The sequence below is a fragment of the Anolis sagrei genome, chromosome 2 (genome assembly GCF_037176765.1).
Source record: "Anolis sagrei isolate rAnoSag1 chromosome 2, rAnoSag1.mat, whole genome shotgun sequence".
NCBI lineage: Eukaryota > Metazoa > Chordata > Lepidosauria > Squamata > Dactyloidae > Anolis > Anolis sagrei.
In genome coordinates, this window is record NC_090022.1 from 21,225,991 (window position 1) to 21,244,295 (window position 18,305).

An 18,305-nucleotide genomic window follows, 5' to 3' on the forward strand; every position below is an offset into this window, starting at 1 on the left:
GTCCCACCTTCTGTTATGCAGGAATGCACAAACAGACCACTAAAAGATTATCACCTGGCTCTGTTGAAAAACCTCAAATGATGGAGTTGCCACCACCCTCTAAGGCAGACTGTTTTACTGTTGAACACTTCCTTACGTTTAGGTGAATTCTCTTTTTCTTGTAATTTGAATCTATTGGTTTGTGCTCTAGTCTTGGAAGGAGCAGAACATGTGCTTGCTTCAGCTTCTACATGCTATCCATTCAGACTTTTAAAATAAAGTTTTTACATCCCCACTTTGACATCTTCTGAGGCTGAGAGAGTATAGCTTGTCCAAGGTCACTCAATGACTGGGGAGGGTTTTGAATCCTGAAGTGTCCAGAGGAGGGTGACTAAAATGATCAAGGGTCTGGAGAACAAGCCCTATGAAAAGCGGCTTAAAGAGCTGGGCATGTTTAACCTGAAGAAGAGAAGGATGAGAGGAGACATGATAGCCATGTATAAATAGGTGAGGGGAAGTCACAGGGATGAGGGAGCAAGCTTGTTTTCTGCTTCCCTGGAGACTAGGACACGGAACAGTGGCTTCAAATTACAAGAAAGGAGATTCTATCTGAACATTAGGAAGAACTTCCTGACTGTGAAAGCTGTTCAGCCGAGGAACTTTCTGCCCCAGAGTGTGGTGGAGGCTCCTTCTTTGGAGGCTTTTAAACAGAGGCTGGATGACCATCTGTCAGGGGTGCTTTGAATGCAATATTCCTCCTTCTTGGCAGGGAGTTGGACTGGATGGCCCACGAGGTCTCTTCCAACTCTATGATTCTATGATTCTAAGTGCATCTACACTGCAGAGTTAATGCAGTTTGACATTACTTTAACTTCCATGGCTCAAGGTTATGGAATCCTGGAAGTTGGAATTTGGCGAGACATCAGCACTATTTGGCAGAGAGGGTGAAAGACCTTGTACAACTACAACTCCCAGGATTACATAGGATTGAGCCATGACGGTTAAATTGATGTCAAACAGCCTTTAGGTTGCATTAATGAAATCCAAAGGCTTTCGTGAAAAGGCAAGTTTTAACTTGACATCTAAGTATACTGAGAAGGGCATGGTCCTATCTCTTCCTCTCTCTCTCCTGCTTAGTTAATAAAGTATAAACTACTTTTGTACTTTAAATGTACAGTAGTCTTGCTTATCCAACCTTCGCGTATCCAGTGTTCTGTTTTATCCAACGCAGTCTGCCTCCCACCCAGATCCACAGGTGAGGGAAATGGAGGGTATATTTACCTGTGGAATAATGTCCAGGGTGGGAGAAAGAAAGAACCCTTGTCTGTTTTGGTGCTGAAATCGTAATACAGTAATTACTACATTATGTTACCTTGACTGAACTGCTTTTTCTGTTGATTTGTTGTAAAACATGATGTTTTGGTGCTTAATTTGTAAAATCATAATGTAATTTGATGTTTAATAGGCTTTTCCTTAATTCCTCCTTATTATCCAACATTTCTGCTTATCCAACGTTCTGCTGGCCCGTTTATGTTGGATAAGTGAGACTCTGCTGTACTAAGCTAGAAAGAGAAAGAGGAAAGTAGAAGGAAGAGACTGTAAAAGACAACAGGACAAACTGGGATTGTCCCCCACCAAAGGCCTAAGTTTGCCCATGACTGGTATGTACAGTATAGTGCCACTATCATCCCAGAATCCAGCAAGGTGGATAGATTCTGAGTGTCCATTAACATCCCTTATCCTGGCAGGAGCTCCTCGGTTGCCACTGTGAGAGCACAACAACTACAACATTGCTAATTAGGAAGAACTTCCATAAGTGCTTGCTTACTAATAGCATTGCAAAATCCATGCTAACTGTCAAAGGGATTTGTTTTAATCCATAGTGGCATGCTGGTAGAAATCGATACTGAAAGGGAGAATTTTTTTCCTCACTGTCCAATGAAATTGGGCTTCTTGATGCAAGGGCATAAGCCACATGTGTCAGACTCAAGGCCCGTAGGTTGAATCTGGTCCTCCATATCATTTTATGAGACCCTCCAGATGCTGGACTACAACTCCTGTATTCTTCTTCATTGGACATCATGACTAGAGTTGATGGGAGTTGTGATACACGGACATCTAGAAGATTGTTGTTTGTTCTGTACAGAGCTGGGTTTGAATGTAGATACAAGGCTTGTGGATAGGATGCCTGACCTTAAAATGTCCTTTAGCCTTTCCCCAACATCAGAGCCACAAGTTCTATTTATTTATTTATTTATTTACTATATTTATATACTGTCCCTCTCAGCCCGCAGGTGAGAGAAATAAGGTTGAACACTGTGAAAGCCACCCACTACATGGCTACCAGCCTCCTCCCAGTAGACTCAAATCAAAGAAAAGCTTTATGAGAACTGCCACTCCTCTTGACGTCCCCCAGCAACAGCAATAGTACCCATCTGGGCAGCTAAACCAGGAAATCCCAACTGGATGGCCCCCCATGAGGGCCTTCCTCCAGGGGCAAACCAAGACTGGGCAACTTGGAAGTCCCTGAACAAACTCAGAAGTGGAGTGGGCAGATCAAAAGACAACCTGGCAAAATGGCACTGCCTAAAAGAATCCCACGCCTTATGTGACTGTGGAGCAGAACAGACAACTCCACATCTGTATGCTTGTCCATTATGCCCTGTATGCTTGTCCATTATGCCCTACAGAGGAAGAATTGTTGGAGGCTACAGACAATGCCATTGCTGTAGCCCATTTTTGGTCAAAAGATATTTAGCCACCTGCACTCTTTCTATTTTTATTGGTTTTATACTAATTTATGCAATGTTTTTGATACAAAATACATAAAAATTAATAAATACCCGCCCATCTGTGAAGGGGCATTGCAACAAGACATTTATGCCCTTTCCTTCTTTTTCTATGGTAGGTTCATAATCCAGAACATCCTGGAACAACTATACTGAATGGATGAGTCATACGCTATAATGACTCAGTCATAACTTATGGTATAATTTCCCTATGCAAATCACCTTAAAGTAATCATACAGCCATTTTAGAAATCACAGGACTACTTTGTAACGTAAGAGCATGATACTTCCTGAATGGATCAGAACATTTGATAAGGATGGGGAAGATGTTAAGAAATCTAATCCAATTACATTTATGATGGAAAGGGGGGGCGGGGATTGGCTGTCATATTCATTTCAAATTTCTGTTTAAGTTAAAAACCTGCACCAAAAGTTTTATTAGACTGAAACGGAAAAATTTCATTAATAATTCTCCTCTCTATCCTTTGTACTTCTTGTTTTTTCTTCTTCTTTTTCTTTAATGCACAGAGGTTTCAAGTGTTTCTATTGGTTTCTGGAGCCCATCAAAATTAGAAATCTCTGGTTTAATCAATCCTTTCGACACAAAACATGTGGGAATATTATTTACTGTGGCTCGTAACTTCAAAAATCAGGGATGTAATTCATGCTACAGGAATTGTGCTCAAATTGCTCTTAAGTAGTTGAATCTTGTGATCAAGGGTCTGGAGAACAAGTCCTATGAGGAGTGGCTTAAAGACCTGGGCATGTTTATCCTGAAGAAAAGAAGGCTGAGAGATGACATGATAGCAATGTATAAATATGGGAGAGGAAGTCATAGGGAGAAGGGAGCAAGCTTGTTTTCTGCTGCCCTGGAGAGTAGGATGCGGAACAATGGCTTCAAACTACAAGAAAAGAGATTCCATCTGAACATGAGGAAGAACTTCCTGACTGTGAGAGGTGTTCAGCAGTGGAACTCTCTGCCCCGGAGTGTGCTGGAAGCTCCTTCTTTGGAGGCTTTTAAACAGAGGCTGGATGGCCATCTGTCAGGGGTGCTCTGAATGCAATTTTCCTGCTTCTTGGCAGAATGGGGTTGGACTGAATGGCCCATGAGGTCTCCTCCAACTCTATGATTCTATGATTCTATCTATTCATTGTGGCTCCCCAAATCTGAAAGACTAGCAAAAAAGCAAGAAATCATTTTTTTTAAAAAATCCAAAATGGCTAGACTTTGGCAAATGATACAGCTGGAAAATACAAAATTGGTTTTCTCTCTAGTGAGCTCTCTAGACATTGCTTTAACTGCATAACTCAGTGCTATGGAATCATAGGAATTGCAGTTTTATAAGGTCTTCTTCCAAAGAATATTGGTGCCTTGCCAAAGGTCCAGAATTCTATAGCATTGAACCAGGGCAGTTAAAGTAGTGCCAAACTACATTAATTCTGCAATGTAGATGCTCCCCTCGTGAGATAGGCATCTGCTATGAGACAGATGGATCTTGGAGACCTTGCTGCTATCTTATGCTGGATCTACATTGTCATATAAACCAATTTCAGACTACAAATTAACTTCTTTAAACTGGATTATATGAGTCTTTAAACTGCATTAAATACACTGCCGTATAACCCAGTCTAATGCAGTCAATCTACACTCAGAAATTTGATTATATGGCAGAGTAGATAGGGCCATACTCAAATATTGACATCTGTCAACAAATGACATTTTCATTTGTATTAGCAACTTTAGTTGAATACTTTTTGCATTTGCTTTGCATCTTGAAGCTGGGAAAAGACATAAAAGCTATGAATGAGGATTTCATTTTATTTGGTTGTATAGACTGAGGGATAAGTCCAGTAGCCTTGTAGTTGTTTACAGACCCAGTTCTACTATTAGCTGTGAAATACTACTGTTGGAAATACCACTGAAAGGGCTGGAGGAATGCCATCAACTCAGTGATGCCGGGGAGGATTTTTTTGCAATGATGGAAAATTACATTTTTGCATTTCATATCTGGTTTTGATATTATTTATAGTTAAGTAACACAGAATAGCAAAGGCCCCTTCAACACAGTTGAATAAAATCCCACATTATCTGCTTTGAACCGGAATATATGGCAGTGTGCAGGCATGTAGCCGGGGGGGGGGGGGGTTCGGGGGGCTTCAGCCCCCCCCCCCCGAAATTCTCATGGTGTTCCACGAAAAGGCCTTACTGGTGCATTATTTAAACTGTTATGTTTATTCATATCATGATCTGATCACCATACTCAATATATCCCATATGCATGGGGGTATTGGGGTAATGATACAAAAGGTTTGCTACGCTAGACCCTCTTTCACTCAGACTCAGCCCCCCCCCCCCCCGAAACCCAGTCGCCCCCCCCGAAACCCTCCCTGAAATTTTTTTAGCCCCCCCCCCCCCCCCCCCCCCCCGAAACGAAATCCTGGCTATGGGCCTGGCAGTGTGGTCTCAGATAACCCAGTTCAAAGCTTTCTGCCTTGATATTCTGAGTTATATGGCTGTGTGGAAGGGCCCAGAGTTGGAAGAGCCGACGAGGGCCATCCAGTCCAACCCCTTGACCTGCAGAAGTACATTCCAGGTGGTTCATTGTTAAGTGTCCACATACTTATTCAAATGTTTTCTAAGCCACCTCCAATAGAACCTTTGAGGAATGTACGTGCTTGTATCTAACTACAGATAATGAAACAATAGATACGCAATCACACTTGAGACAAAAATGCACAGCAAAGTCTCATTAAAAATGCACTGCGTCCTGGAATGCCTTCCAGAGCAGAAACACCTCAAGCCATAGATCCCACTGTTGAGATATATGCTTAATTAAGTCATGAAGATGACAGATCCCTTCAGACGTCCTTTGTTTAAAACTTCTCAAGCATGTTAGGATTGTATTGTCAAAGGCTTTCATGGCTGGAATCACTGGGTTGTTGTAGTTTTTTGGGCTGTATGGCCATGTTCTAGAAGCATTCTCTGCGTCTACGGCAGGCATCCTCAGAGGTTGTGAGGTCTGTTGGAAACTAGAAAAACAGCCCAAAAACCCACAACAACCCAATGATTCTGGCCATGAAAGCCTTCGACAATACATTGAACATCCTACGGGGAGAAACTGTTCCAAGACACACAAAAATTAGAAAAACTAAGGACCACCACAGATACATAAACCCAGTTTTCCTACTTTCCAAGAGACCTCACAACCTCTGAGGATGCCTGCCATAGATGCAGGCAAAATGTCAGGAGATAATGCTTCTAGAACATGGCCCTACAGCCTGAAAAACCTACAATAATCCATGTTAGCAGGCATGTAGCCGGGGGGGGGGGGGGGGGCGAAATTCTCATGGTGGTTCGCGAAAAGGCCTTACTGGTGCATTATTTAAACTGTTATGTTTATTAATATCATGATTTGATCACCATTCTCAATATATCCCATATGTATGGGGGTATTGGGGTAATGATACAAAAGGTTTGCTAGGCTAGACCCTCTTTCACTCAGACTCAGCCCCCCCCCGAAACTCAGCCCCCCCGAAACCCCCCTGAAAATTTTTTAGCCCCCCCCCCCCCCCCCGAAACGAAATCCTGGCTACGGGCCTGCATGTTAGGATTTCCTTAACACACACACAAGCACAGACAGGGTTTCCCAACTCAGTAAATTGATCAAATTAATGGGCTTAAGGAGCAAGCTTACTACAAAGACTTAAAGGAGTCTGATATATCTTGCCTGGGGAAAAGTGATAGGATAGCCAAGTTCAATTATCTTTCGTATGGAAGATGGAGCAAGCTTGGTTTTTGCTGTTCAAGAGAATGGGAGAGTTGAAATATTTCAGGATTCTCCATATCTTGGTTCAACCACATAGCCTGACAAAAAAATATTTTCTTGGTGTCTCTAGCCTGTTCTTAGAGTTATTTGTGGCCCAGATTCAGAAAATGTCTTTGGATAGACCACATCAACTCTAGTTTCTTAGATATAGTTATAATGGTTTTCTATGGAAGAGCAGATGATGACTGGAATATGGCATATGTTCTATATCTCCAAAACTAGAACTGATAGGGAGAAAACAGTGCCATTTTTGGAATCAGCAGGTCAAATATACCCAGAAATGGGGCTAACACTTAAGGCACCAAAATGTGTGTTGGTCAGTGAATAGGAGTGGTACCAGCAGTCAAGAAATCAGAAGACATGTAGAGCTTGGAAGGGCAACCTTGAGGGAATTAGACAAGACCTTGTAGTATCAAGAGATATCACTGAATACTAAAATTGGTATGGTCCATGACATCATATTCCCTATTTCTATGTATGTTTATGAGGACTGGACAGTGAAGAAAGCTAATAGGAGGACAATCAATTCATTTGTGATGTGGTGCTGGAGGAGAGTTCTATGGATACTATGGACTGCAAAAAAGACAAAGAGACGAGTCCAAAAACGAATCGGGCCTGAATGCCCCTTAGAAGCAAGCACAATAAAACTGAGATTGTTCTATTTCAGTCCTGAGAAAACATGACTCACTAGAAAAGAAAAATGCTTGTTAAGATCCAGAAGGCAGTAGGAAAAGAGGGAGACCGCATCCCAGATGGATGAACTCAATCAAGGAAGCCATGGCCCTGAGTCTGCAAGGGTTGTTGAAGGTAGAGTGACCATGGAGGTCTCTTATTGATAGGAACACCAGAAGTTGACATCAGTTAATAACAACAAAGAGGCAGGACCTGAATTAATGACTTCACATTATAAACAAAGAGGTTTGGACTAAATGTTAGGAAGAACCTCCAAATGGCAAGACCTCTTGGCCATGGGATGGGTATGTATCAAACAGTGGTTTCCTACCTGTGGTCTGTGGACCACCAGTGGTCCCCAAGAACTAAAATATGATCCATGGCCTTACAGTTACTACACCATTGCAACGAGAGTGACTGGTCTCGCAAAACCCTCTTATAGTGCCGAGGCAATTGGGATGTTGGAAGGGGAAGGGCTTTTTCTTTTCTTTTCTTTTTTTTTGTCGTGTCAGGAGCGACCTGAGAAACTGCAAGGGGAAGAGCTGATTACCCATGAAAGGCACGACAACAAGCCTCATGGTCGCTGCTTCTCCTCTTCCTCTCTCCCCTTGAGCGGAGCCTTTCCTTATGGCACCTGGAAGTGGGTACGCCTTGGTGTCTTCGCTTTTAGGCTTCTTCCTGGAGTTACTTGAGGTGCTGATTCAGAAAATTGAATTGGATAGACCACATTAGCTATAGATGATTAAATATAGTTTTCTGTGGGCAAGCAAATGGTGACTACTGGATGGCACATGTTATGTATCAGAAACTAGAGGTGATGTGGTCTATCTAATGCAATTTTCTGAATCAGCACCCTAATAACCAAACCGAATCTAAAGTTGACCAAAAACCTTATATTGGAGAGTGGTTCCTGGTCAAGTGGTCTCTGGTCACAGTAGTCCCTGGTCAAAAAGGTTGGGAAGCACTGGTATAAAGGAATGAATTCTCTTTCATTAGGAGGTTTTCAAGTAAGTGTTGGATTAGAAACTACATTCTTTTCTTCAGTGCAGAAGACTGAAATAATATATAAGAAACCATTCTTCACCTGCTCCTAATGGAAATATTATTCTCTTTGTGTGAGTTTTCCCTGATCCTCTTTTCTTCTTTTCTTCTTTAAAATTTCATTGTCATTATACTTTGCATAATATTTTTTTAAAAATCAATATTTTCCATTTCTAAATATATAAGTGTCTTGCTGTCCAAACATATTGCCTTGTATTTCAGTCTTTTAATTTTTTCATGAAGAACTCCAGTTTGAAATTATTCCAGATTTAATTGAATTTTGGTTCTATGAAAAGCTTACATCACCTTTTTATTTCTTTTTCAAAGCCAATGTGGGCATGTTATCTGTGCATGAACTTTTAATACTAGCACAATGTCACGACTGATAAAAGCCACACGTTATCTGTTAATTTGCATGACAACCGGATTCTTTTTGAACCAAAGCTGGCCTTTGATGCAATTTAGCTTTTTTAGAATAAGATATCTGACATTGGGTCTTAATCTATTTCTAAAACATTTCTGACCATTGTTCTTCGTTTTTATTGATTGTGACTAGTCTGGCTCCTACTAACAAATTTGGGATCAGAATAATAAATAATGCATTGGATCCTGGCGTATGTGTACCAAATTTATTTTAACCCAATTTTTTTAATTGGCCAGAAATATATTTTTTGGAAAAAATGGTTTTATTGTACTTTCCTAAACTAAAATAGGTTCAGGTATGTGCCAGACTGACCTTATGGATGAGGTTTTTCACCTGCAACCTGGCTTTGTTTTTAGTGCACTAATGGCAACATAAATGGAAATTCTTTGTCAGAATTACAACACAATGTAAATTTAAACATTAAACATGCCCTCTCTAAATAAAATGTATTTAATATAACCTGCTGTTTCTCCTTCTAGCTTTTCAGTAATTAACAAAACATTAATCACTTTCCCATAAATGTCCTTCATCAATATTGTTAACATACTACTAACTGGACTTTATCCTAGTGTGTTTCCTAAGCTTCAATAATACACATCTTTAGAATAACATTGATCACATAAGCCATTTAGATGACTATTTGGTTTCACTTATATTGGACTGGTGTCATTAAGATCAAAGCAACAAAGACACATAAATATTATGAAAGCTACACCATGTTAAATGACTGTGAATACACTTTGACACTATTTATATCCCGCGTTTTTCAACCCCATAGGGGACTCCAGGCGGCTTACATATATAGGCAGCGATTCAATGCCATGCAAACATACATAGTAAAATAAACATATACATTAAAACAATAATTAAAACATATCAAACCTTAAAACCACTTCTTTAAAATCATGTTATCCAAAATCATAATCCATGGCCATTCCAAATTGTCATTGCACAATTTCATATTCTCTAGTTGAGCATTTCTCAACCTAGGATCGGGACCCTTAGAGGGTCATGAGGGCATGTCAGAGCGGTTACCAAAGACCATCAGAAAACACAGCATTTTCTGTTCGTCATGGCGGTTCTGTGTGGGAAGTTTGGCCCAATTCTATTGCTGGTGAGATTCAGAATGCTCTTTGATTGTAGGTGAACTATAAATCCCAATAGCTACAACTCTCAAATGTCAAGGTCTATTTTCCCCAAACTCCACCAGTTTTCACATTTGGCCATATTGAGGATTCGCGCCAAGTTTGGTCCAGATTCATCATTGTTTGAGTCCACAGTACTCTCTGGATGTAGGTGAACTACAACTCCATAGCTCAAGGTCAATGTCCACCAAACCCTTCCAGTATTTTCTGTTGTTCATGGGAGTTCCGTGTGCCAAGTTTGGTTCAATTCCATCGTTGGTGGAGTTCAGACTGCTCTTTGATTGTAAGTTAACTATAAATCCCAGCAACTACAACTTCCAAATGACAAAATCAATCCCCCCAAACCCCACCAGTTTTCAAATTTGGGTGTATCAGGTATTTGTGCCAAATTTAGTCCAGTGAATGAAAATACGTCCTACATACCATATATTTACATTACGATTCATGACCGTAGCAAAATTACAGTTATGAAGTAGCAACGAAAATAATTTTATGTTTGGAGATCACAACAACATGAGGAATTGTATTAAGGGGTCATGGAATTAGGAATGTTGAGAACCACTGCTCTAGTTGGTTACTAACCAAACACTTAGAATCATAGAATCATAGAATCAAAGAGTTGGAAGAGACCTCATGGGCCATCCAGTCCAACCCCCTGCCAAGAAGCAGGAATATTGCATTCAAATCACCCCTGACAGATGGCCATCCAGCCTCTGTTTAAAAGCTTCCAAAGAAGGAGCCTCCACCACACTCCGGGGCAGAGAGTTCCACTGCTGAACGGCTCTCCCAGTCAGGAAGTTCTTCCTCATGTTCAGATGGAATCTCCTTTCTTGTAGTTTGAAGCCATTGGTCCACGTCCTAGAATCCAGGGAAGCAGAAAACAAGCTTGCTCCCTCCTCCCTGTGGCTTCCTCTCAAATATTTATACATGGCTATCATATCCCCTCTCAGCCTTCTCTTCTTCAGGCTAAACATGCCCAGCTCGTTAAGCCGCTCCTCATAGGGCTTGTTCTCCAGACCTTTTATCATTCTAGTCGCTCTCCCACTTGATCCCACATCCATGTCTTTAGCATTTTCCTGAAGGTCAAGAGGGAGGGAGCTGATCTAATTTCACTAGGGACATAGCTGAGGGACCACCACTGAGAAGGCCCTGTGTCTCATTCCCATCAACCACACCTGTATAGGGGGAGGACCAAGAGCAGGGGGAGGACCAAGCTTACTCCAGTAATGAGCATCCTTTGAAAACTAGAGTTAATTTCTAGAAGTTGGGATGGAGTAGAAACATAGGCTGAGAGGAGACATGATAGCCACATATAAGTATGTGAGAGGAAGTGATAGGGAGGAGGGAGTAAGCTTGTTTTCTGCTGCCCTGGAACAATGGCTTCAAACTACAAGAAAGGAGATTCCATCTGAACATTAGGAAGAACTTCCTGACTGTGAGAGCTGTTCAGCAGTGGAACTCTCTGCCCCGGAGGTGGTGGTGGCTCCTTCTTTGGAGGCTTTTAAAGGCTCATGAGGTTTCTTCCAACTTTATGATTCTATATACATAGAAGAGATTGTGGCAATCGAGGCTATATGCACAATAAGTAGAAGAGTTCTAAGTCTTTCATTCTGGGATATTAGAAATTTAGGAACTGAAGGAAAAAATATTTGATAAAATGAAATAGGAGGGGGAAATCCCCATTTTGCTTGAAGAGAGTATTCATTTTGCCAATACTCTTGTCAATAAGCTCTAGAAGAGTATCCTGGATTATTGTTGTTGAAACAAGATGTTGTCTAATAAGTTGTGAAACAAGAATGGGGAAACTTTGGCCCTTGATAGGTTGATAAAAGGCTGTACCTCACTACTAACCATTGTGTGAATGGCTGATAGAAAAGAACCCTGCTCGGAAGTATGCCTACAAATTAAGAGCTGCCCCAATGATGTAAGATAAATAGATGCCCAACCTCAAGCATTTGGTTGCCTTATCTCAAGGGATAGCAAGCATTAGAGTTGAGAAACATGATCTCACCAACAGTGGAAAAGTACAGTTGATTCTGTATTCGTAGAGTCAATTAGCTATAACTTGAAGAAATTCTTTCCTGCAAAACAAATCCAAAAAGGAAATCTTGATTTTGCCATTTTATATAACAGGTGCCATTTTACTGCATCATGAATAATAATTCATAGCCAAGTATGATTATCTTCCAGGAGTAGAGTTTTGTTGGTGTGTCCGTAAGTGACTGTTAAGACCTTTTTTGCATCCAAATGGTCATTCACATTGAGGATATAGTTTTCCAGATGGAAAGCAGTCATGACAAAGATTTCCTTGATGCATCTTCCTCTGGGCATGTTTCTCCCTTTCCCCTTCTTTTCATGCCTCTTTAGAATCTATAGTACTGTTGGTAACAGCTGATTTCCAGTTACAACACTTGTGTACCAGGGATTCTCAGTTCTTGGTGTTTCATGACTGTTGGTGACTTATTATTATTATTATTATTATTATTATTATTATGCTCCAACGTTGGCAGTCTTTAGGAGGAGCCTGAAAACGTGGTTGTTCCAGTGTGCCTTTCCAGAATAAGGAGAACTCTTAGCAATATACCCTCATAATGCACTTTAATACTGACTTAGGATGGATTGTTGTTCCCTTGTTTCTCTCTGAAAATCTTATCCAGTTAAATTTTACCTGTTCACGTCAGCATATTTCCAATTTTAATTTATTACATTTGGCCCAGCCATTTTAAAACTGTTTATATGTCACTATTGATAGTTGTTTTGTTATGTGATTTATATGATTTGTATTTCATTGATTGTTTTATTAATGTTGTGTTATTGATGTTGTTTGATGTATTTTGGGCTTGGCCTCATGTAAGCTGCACCGAGTCCCATGGGGAGATGGTAGCAGGGTACAAATAAAGTATTATTATTATTATTATTATTATTATTATTATTATTATTATTATTATTATGGTAAGTCAACACACAGGTAAATCTCATTGTGATCTTCTTGGAACAAACATAAGATTCAAACATATGTACATATTTTCAGTCATTGTTCAGTAAACATCCAGGCATCCCTTGGGGGCAACATCCTTGCAGATGGCCTATCCTATCACACCAGAAGTGACTTGCAGTTTCTCAAGCTGCTTCTAACACAGAAGGAAAAAAACCTCAGAGGCTGAGGTCAGACAGAAAGGCATGATATCAATGTTGTTAAAGAGACAATACGGCAGCTAAGGAGTGTCAATATCAGGCGGATGCACAAAATATAAAGTGTTGATTGAGTGAAGTCATATTTAATTCGGCTTAGTAAGCAGAGAGATGGAGCTGATAACAGGCAGTCTATGGAATCTCATTGCAACATATCGCACAAGGCTATAGATGTTGATTAAATCATCAAGGTGAATATGCTGTGTTTTATGTGTCCCGAAAGTAAAAAAATCAAGTTCGAATCACCCAGTGCTAAGGATGCTTGTTTGTTTATTTCTTCTACAGGTAATATTACACTGTAATATCAATGCAGTTTAACTGCCATGGCTCAATGCTACAGAATCCTGGGAGTTGTTGTTTGGTGAAGCCACAAGTTTATATTCTACCTAAATGAAAGACCAAATGAAAGTTGTCTCAGGTAACTCAGGATGCATCCATATTGTAGGATTAATCTAGTCCAAAACTACTTTAATGTGTTTATTTAGTTAGTTACCACATTTGTATACCGCCTTTCTCAGCCCGAAGGTGACTAAAGGCAGTTCAATCGGCAGCAATTTGATGCCTTAACAGTTATAAATACAATTATAAACAATTATAAAAACAAATTAAAACATTTAGCATATGATATAAAAACCATTCAACCTACAAAAACATAATCCTCAGCGTCTCCTTACTATAACTGTCATGAATCAATACTGTGGAATCCTGGGAGTTGTAATTTGGTGAGACACAAGCATTATTTGGCACAGAAGGCTAAAGGCCTTATAAAATTAAGCCTCCCATGATTCCATAGCATTGAGCCATGCCAATTATTCATTTTGCAGAAGTTGATAACAAAAGGGGAAAGCGGGAGGAGGTGAGAAAAACGGGGAAATTTTTAAAGCAGTTCAGAAAATTGGTTGACAGAAAATTTAACAGAACTCTCTGTGCCAAATCGGGACACAGTTGAATAGTATTTATCAAATAATAATAATAATAATAATAATAATAATAATAATTTGAAAAAGAAGTCAGAGGGCCTGATTCTGGCAGCCCAAGACAAAAGCCATTAGAACAAATGCCATCAAAGCCAGAATTGAAAAATCGATGACAGATCCCAAATGTAGACTTTGCAAGGAAGCAGATGAAACAATAGATCACATCCTCAGCTGCTGCAAGAAGATCACGCAGACAGACTACAAGCAGAGGCATAACACCATTGCTCAGATGATTCATTGGAACTTGTGCCACAAATACCATCTGCCTGCGACAAAGAACTGGTGGGATCACAAGCCTGAAAAAGTTACAGAAAATGAATATGTCAAACTACTCTGGGACTTCCAAATTCAGACTGATAGAGTTCTGAAGCACAATACTCCTGACCTCACAATTGTGTTAAAAAACAATGGGTTGTGGATGTTGCTATCCCAGGTGACAGCAGGCTTGAAGAGAAACAACTGGAAAAACTGACATGATACGAGGATTTAAAGATCTGCAAAGACTCTGGCACAAACCAGTCAAGGTGGTCGCAGTGGTGATCGGCACACTGGGTGCAGTGCCTAAAGATCTTGGCCTGCACTTAAACACAATTGGCGCTGACAAAATTACCATCTGCCAGCTGCAGAAGGCCATCTTACTGGGATCGGCATGCATTATATGCCAATGTATCACACAGTCCTAGACACTTGGGAAGGGTCTGACATGTCATCCAATACAACAGCCAGCAGAGTGATCTTGTCTGCTGTGGACTCATCTTGTTGTGTTTCAAATAATAATAACAACAACAATAACTTTACTTTTGTTCCCCGCCTCCATCTCCCCAAAGGAACTCGGTGTGGTTTTCATTGTCCTCTGTGAAACTCCTTCTTGGAAGAGCTTTGGATGCCAATAAAAATAGCATATGACTTCAAAATAAACAACACGAATGGTGAACAAATTGTCTGATGTAGTTATAAGCAGTTTCCTGTTGCTCAATATAATTGTAATAGCTGTCATTATATAACATGATACTTAATGTCAGTCTGCCTAAGCTACATGCAGGTCAGATCACTTTGATAAACAACGTTATCTCCTCCCGAATTGGGCAATAATCGCAATGGGCCTTTTCCACACTACTATGATGCCACTTTAGCTGCCATGGAAGCATCCTATTGAATCCTGAGATATATTTAGTGTATCAATAGCACATCTATTTATCACCTCTCAAAGCATCAGGACCTCTAAGGCAATAAAATTATTATTATTATTATTATTATTATTATTATTATTATTATTATTATGCACCATTAATAAACTCACTTTAGAAACTTTAAACAAATCACTGCAAGACAATGGAAAACAAACAAAACACCTCTCTAAAAATAATACTACAATAAGATAGTTTTTTTTAAAAAAAATAGCCAGAACAGACACCTGTAATTTTAAAAGCCAAGGGGTTCACAAAACAGCCAGACCTTTCTTCAGAGGGTGTTTCAGAGACAGGGTGCCACTACAGAGAAGTCCCTGTCACCTATGGCTTGTGGTGGAACTATAACTCTCTGGCTTAGAATCTATATAAATAAAAATGTAATGTTCGTTTGTGGTATTCACAGAACTCAAAAACCATTGGGGGAATTGACACCAAATTTGGACACAAGACACCTAACAACCCAATTTATGTCCTTCACTCAAAAAAATGATTTTGTCATTTGGGAGTTGTAGTTTCTGGGATTTATAGTTTACCTACAATCAAAGAGCATTCTTAACCCCACCAATGATGGAATTGAACCAAACTTGGCACACAGTTCTCCCATGACCAACAGAAAATACTGGAAGGGTTTGGTGGGCAGTGTCCTTTGGTTTTGGAGTTGTAGTTCACCTACATCCAGAGAGCACTGTGGACTCAAACAATGATGGATCTGGACCAAGCGCTACACAAATATTCAATATGCCCAGATGTGAACACTGGTGGAGTTTGGGGAAAATAGAATCTTGACATTTGGGAGTTGTAGTTGCTGGGATTTATAGTTCACCTACAATCACAGAGCATTGTGAACCCCACCAACGATAGAATTGGGCCAAACCTCCCACACAGAACCCCATGTGGGCCACAGCAATGCGTGGCAGGGGACGGCTAGTTCTAAATATCCTACAAAGTTATAAATGCCATTATTGAACTGAAACAGTTATAGGGGTGGGAGTAATATTAGTGGATGCAGTGTGAAGGAGATACACATATGTCATCTGTTTTTTTACAGTCTGATCTTTCAACAGTAATCAGAACTACTTCTATTCTCCACTCCATCTATCATTGTCATTATCAGTAGTAGTAGTAGTACTAGTAGTAGGGCCAGGCTTTAGAACAACAAGAGCCAGGCTTTAGCACAGCAGGTTAACCACCAGTTGTAGTAAATCTTGCCAATTGAAAGGTTGACAGCTCAAGGCCCGGGTGTGGGTGATCTCCTGGTCTTTAGCCCAGTTTCTGCCTACCTAGCAGTTTGAAAGCAAACATGAGTTACCGCTTTAACAGCGAGGAGGTATTTAAGGCACCCATAAGGAAATGCCAGAAAAATACCAGCGATTCGATCAAAGGAGGAAGTTTATGAACAAAGCTCTTCAGCAGGGAAGATGGAGTGACAGCAACAACCTTTGAAAGCAAATGTGAGTAGATAAATAGGTACTGCTTTAACAACGAGGAGGTATTTAAGGCACCCATAAGGAAATGCCAGAAAAATACCAGCGATTTGATCAAAGGAGGAAGTTTACAAAGTTCTTCAGCGGGGAAAATGGAGTGACAGCAACTGTCCGTCCATCTCAGAGCTCAAGCCTCCAAGATGCTGAAGATGGGAAAGGCTATATATACCTCTATCTATGTACAGTTTTCTGTCTTGTCAGTGTATAACGGCATTTAATGTTTGCCGTATATGTTTCTGTGATCCGCCCTGAGTCCCCTTCAGAGTGAGAAGAGCAGAATATAAATACTGTAAATAAATAAATAATAAATACATTCTCATCCAATTAGAAATATCCTCATAGAAAAGAAAGTAATTGCTAAGAGCTTTGTGTCAGTGTTTTTCCTTATCCCATCCACCACTGATTCCTCCTTTTCTTCTGTTTCATATATTCAAACTATGTCTAGTGCCCAAATCAAGGGAAAACATAGTCCCACTCTATTCCGCTTTGAATGATCAGACCACATCTTGGAATATCATGTCCAGTTCTAGGAACTGCAGTTCAAGAAGGATATTGACCAGGTGAAACGTCCAAAGAAGGGGAACCCAAATGGTCAAAGGTCTGGAAACCAAGACTTCTGAGAAGCAGCCTAGAGAGCTTAAAGAAGAGAAAGTAAATAGGAAACATGATAGCCATGTTTCAATATTTGAAGGGATGCCATATTGAGAAGGGGGCAACCTTGACTTCTGCTGCTCCAGAAACTAGGATGCAGAGTGATGAATTCAAACTGCAGGAAAGGATATTCCATCCAAGTATCTTGATAGTAAGAAATATCTCAGAGTATGGTGGTCTCTGGGCCCTCTGGTGATGCAGCGGGTTAAACCGCTGAGCGGCTGAACTTGCTGACCAAAAAGTTGGTGGTTCGGAGAGCGGGGTGAGCTCCCACTGTTAGCCCCAGCTTCTGCCAACCTAGCAGTTCAAAAACATGCAAATGTGAGTAGATCAATAAGTACTGCCTTGGTGGGAAGGTAACGGCTCTCCATACAGTCATTAGCAGTTCAGATATGGGGAGCAGGGTGAGCTCCCACTATTAGCCCCAGCTTCTGCCAACCTAGCAATTCAAAAGCATGCAAATGTGAGTAGATCAATAAGTACCGCCTTGGCAGGAAGGTAACAGCTCTCCATGCAGTCATTAGTGGTTCAGATACGGGGAGAGGGGTGAGCTCCCACTGTTAGCCCCAGCTTCTGCCAACCTAGCAGTTTGAAAACATGCAAATGTGAGTAAATCAATAGGTACCGCCTTGATGGGAAGGTAACGGCTCTCCATACACTCATGATGGCCACATGACCTTGGAGGTGTCTACGGACAATGCCGGCTCTTCGGCTAAGATATTGAAATGAGCACCATGCCCCAGTGTCGGACACGACTAGACTTAATTTCAGGGGAAACCTTTAACTTCAACTTTTTATGGTGGTTTGTTCCAACTCTGTGATTCTATGCTAATTCCATCCAAGTCTGTAATTGTATCTAAATCTTGTCCCACATTATAACTATCTGTAGTATGTTGATCCAGCAAAGGATCACCGCCTTGTCGGGGCGCTGGAG